A 4736-nucleotide genomic window follows, 5' to 3' on the forward strand; every position below is an offset into this window, starting at 1 on the left:
ACCCAAGCCATGGTATTATCAATAACTCATATGCATGCAAAAGTTGGACAGTGAATAAGGAAGATTGTAGAAGAATAGATGCATTTAGGTTAATGTGCTGGACTGCAAAGTCAGTTTGAACTGCAAGGTAAATCATTCAAGCTCGCCAGCCACTCCTTGGAAACTCTATACAGGCTTGGTATGACTTGGAACCAACTCACCAGCACTTAACAACAACAACAACAACAACAACAACAAGGCACTTAGGTTCTCAAGGTAACTTACTGCAATGCCATGCACATTTGCCTATCCAAGACCTTGGGAGAGAATTGATCTCCGTAACTGGGAACCAGGTGAATATAGAAACAACATGTGACTTTTTTATGAAATTAAGTGTATCTTTCTAGAAGTAGCATTTTTGTCTCTGAATGCCAAACAGGCCATTATTTCTGTGATTACTCAAGAGAGATGTAAGAATATCTTTCAAACATCAAAAATTATAGTAAGAAAAGACAGGATATGATATAAAAATAGGCAATGTGTTTTTGATATAGCTAATGTCTAATATTGCGGGTTGTTGTTGTTAAGTATTGTGGAATCAGTTCCAACTCATAACAGGTCGGAATAGGATTCCCTAGCCTGTAAATTTTTGTATGAGCAGAAAGTCTCAATCTTTCTCCCACTGAACGGCTAGTGGGATTAAACCGCTGACCTTGTGGATCGCAGTCCAGTGATAATCCTACAGAGCCACTGCACTTCATTGTTGATAATACCTAATGAAATAGATTCATTGATTTACTGCTAGATTTATAGAAAAGAAGATAAGGATAAGCACCTGTAAAATGAGTAAAATAATAAGAAGATATCATAGATCAGGAATTTTAAGAGGTAAACCTTTACACCTTTCTAAAAAGCACCAAACTGGATTCCTGGTGTATGGTGTGCACTGTAAGATCAGCACTGGACTGTGAATTACAAGGCTAGCAGTTCAAACCTACCAGATTCTCCTAAAAAAAAAAAAAAAAAAAAAAAAAATTACAGAGTTGCTATGAGTTAGCACTGACTCGGCAGCACTTAAAAACAACAAATAATCTTTGTTTTTTTTAATAGAATAAATAAATTGTTGTTGTTAATTTTGCTGTTAGGTGCCCCTGAGACAGTTTTGACAAATAGAAACCATGTACAACAGAATGGAACACTACCTGTTGTTGTTGTTGTTGTTAAGTACCATTGAGTTGATTCCGACCCATAGAGACCCTGTATAGGGTTTCCAAGAAGCAGCTGGTGAGCTTGAACTGCCGACCTTGCAGTTCAAATGGGTTTATAGTCTGGTGCATTAACCCACAGCACCACACCAGAGCTTCAGAACACTACTTAGTCCTGGGATAGTCTCACATTGTTGCCATGCTTCAACTCACTGTTACAGTTACTGTGACCATCTTGTATAGGGTCTTCCTCTCTTCCACTGACATGATCAGGCATGACGTTCTTCTACAGGGAATGATTCCTTCTGATAATATGTTCAAAGTACATGAGAGAAAATCATGCCGTCTCACTTCTAAAGAGCATTCTGGCTGTAATTCATCCAAAACATATTTGTTTGTTCTTCAATATTCTTTAACAACACAATAATTCAAAGGCATCACTTCTTCTTTGGTTGAACATGTCATGGCATGGGTTGGCCACATCTTAGTTCTCAAACTGACATATTTGTTTTAAAACACATAAAAGTGATCTTTGGCAACAGATTTGCCCAATTCATTATCTCTTTCATTTGATTTCATAGTTGGGTGTTGGTTGTCAATGCATGAAAAATGAAAACTTTGACAACTTCAATCTTTTCTCCATTATCATGATGTTGCTTATCAGTCCAGATGTGAGAATTCGTGCCTTCTGTATGCTGAGGTGCAATCTATATCAAGACTTTGGTATTTGATCCTCATCATTAAGGATTTGAAGACGTCTTCATTTTTCAGCAAGTAAAGTAGTATTACCTGCATGTCGCAGGTTGTAGTGAGTCTCTAATTTTGATGCTGCGTTCTTCTTCATATTGTTCACCATAAAGAATGAATAAGTATAGTAAAAGAATACAGCCCTGACAATACCTTTCCTGATTTTAAAACACACAGCGTCCCCTTTGTTCAAACTACTGTCTCTTGGTATATCTATATGAAAACAATAAAATGTCCTGAAATTCCCATTCTTCATAATATTATCCATAGTTTGTCATGATCCATAAAATTGAATGCCCTTACACAGTCAAGAAAACATGTTTATTGGATTCTCGGCTTTTATCCAAGATGAATCTGACATAACCAATAATAGTCCTCATTCTGTGTGAACTTCAAAAATCCAATTTTAATTTTTAGTAAGTCCTTGTGGATGAACTATTGCAACTATTTTAAAATTGCTTCCATCAAAATTTTACCTGTATGTGATTCTAATGATAATTTCTTCATTCTGTTGAATCACATTTCTTTTGAATGGGCACACAACTCATTCTGTAGGTTGCCCAAGTAGCTATATTCAAAATTTCTTGGCAGAAACGAGTGAGCCTTTCCAGCATTATATCCCTTTCTTGAAATATTTTAATTGGCATTCCTTCATTTCCTGGAGCCTTCATTTTTGCCTTGAATGTAATGCAGACTTCTTTCTATACCATTGTTGTTGTTGTTAAGTGTCTTCGAGTCAGTTCCAACTCATAGAGACCCTGTATAGGGTTTCTGGGGAGCAGCTGGTGAGTACAAACTGACCTTGTGATTGAGTCCTACAGGGCCACAGTTCATTATATGGTACTGGACTGTCAACCACAAGTCGACAGTTCAAATCCACCAGCTGCTCCTTGAAAACACTGTGCAGGGTGGCTATGAGTCAGAACTGACTTGATGGCACTTAACAACAACAACAACAATGAATAGTTCAAAACTGACCAATACTTTTTGGTTTATTAACTCTGTATTCCTTTCATCATCTTTTGGAGTTTTCTGCATCATTCAATATTTTGCCCAAAGAATACTCCTATATTGTATTTTGAGGCTTGAATTTCTTTCTTACATCTCGCAACTCGAGAAACATCAAGCTTGTTCTTCACTTTCATTTTTCTAATTGTAGGTATTTGCATATTAAATTAGAATTTTTTATTTGACTGTGTCTTCTTGAGCTTCCCTTTGAAATCTGTTCAGCTGTTTAATTTCATCCTTTCACTTTGGTTACTCTACCTTCAACAATAAATTTCAGAGTCTCTTCTGACTTCTATGTTGGTGTTGTTTTCTTTTCCACCATTTTTGACCTTTTGCTTTCTTCATGTGTGATATGCTTTATGTCACCCCACAGCTACTCTGGTCCTTAGGCCGTTACTGTTCAATGTATTAAATCTGTTCTTCAGAAAGTCTCTAAATTCAAAGTTGTATTTCTGCTTTCCTGAACTTCAACTTCAATTAGAACTCACATATAAGTAATTGATGATCTGTTCTGTAGTCTGACTTGAATTTGTTCTGATTAACGATATGGAGCATCTCCATTGCCTTTTTCCATGTAGTTAATCTAATTCCTGTGTACCTTTTCCAATGAGTTCCATGTGTATAGTTACCATTTATGCTGCTCAAAAAGGGCATCTGCAATAGATGAATTGTTGTTCTTGTCAAATTCTATCATGAAACCTCTGGCTTCATTTCTATCACCAAAACTATATTTAGTAAGTACTGAGCCTTTATCTTTGTTTCCAACTTATGTATTCCGGTCACCATTAATTATCAATTAATGTTGCAAATTGTATGTTTCATTGCATATTTGATGCTTTTGAAAATGCAGAAATTGATAAAAATCTTCAATTTGTTCATCTGTGGCATTGGTGACTATTGTGTAAATTTGAATATTGATCATATTAACTGGTCCCTTATAGACACATGGATATTGTTCTATCACTGAAAGTGTTACACTTCAAGATAGGTCTAGTAAGTTCTAGTATTTTGTGATAATTAGTCAAATGTAATCTTTTGTTTATTTAAGATTAAAACAAGCAAACAAATAATATCTTTGTTATCCAAAAAGTTTCTGTCTCTCTTGAGTAATGGCTATGATTTCTTTTTTTTATATATATATATAAGTTTTTTTGTGAGGTTTACATGAAAGAAGACCAGTTTTACATTCATCCTATTGTACTTAATTTCATTGCAATGATTGCAGTCCCCTCCATGAATCATCAAATAACTAAAGAGTGCACCCCACAGGCCCGTCCCTGGCCAGCAGCACACAGCCACTCTCCCTCCCTGAGTCCAGTGTCCCTAGTCACTCCATCTGTCCACGTCATCATCTCTGTCTCCATCCCGGATGTCACTGTCTCTCTAGGTAGGGTCCCGCTCTCCACTCTTCCCTTGATGGTCCCAGGGACCTCCAATCCTGGACTGCAAAATAAATCATTCCCCTCCTTGTGTCAAAAAAAAAAAACTACCTCTATATTTTCTACCCTCACAGTCAGTCCTGATGGCAGTTATTCATTATTGTACCACAAGAGTCTTATCCAGTCTTTTTGCCAGCTTGGTCCCAACAGAATGGAAATCATTCAGTGGAGGTTCTACCCTCCCCACCCCATCTGGAACTAGGTTCCCTCTTGAAAGCTTGTAAGCTAGTCACTTCTTGCCTTTATTTTGGTGTTGTTGTTGTTAGGTGCCATCGAGTTCGTGCCAACTCATTGTGACATTATGCACAGCAAAACGAAACACTGCCCGATCCTGGGCCAACCTCACTATTGTTGCCAC

The sequence above is a fragment of the Chrysochloris asiatica genome, unplaced genomic scaffold, assembly GCF_000296735.1.
Source record: "Chrysochloris asiatica unplaced genomic scaffold, ChrAsi1.0 scaffold00218, whole genome shotgun sequence".
Lineage (NCBI taxonomy): Eukaryota > Metazoa > Chordata > Mammalia > Afrosoricida > Chrysochloridae > Chrysochloris > Chrysochloris asiatica.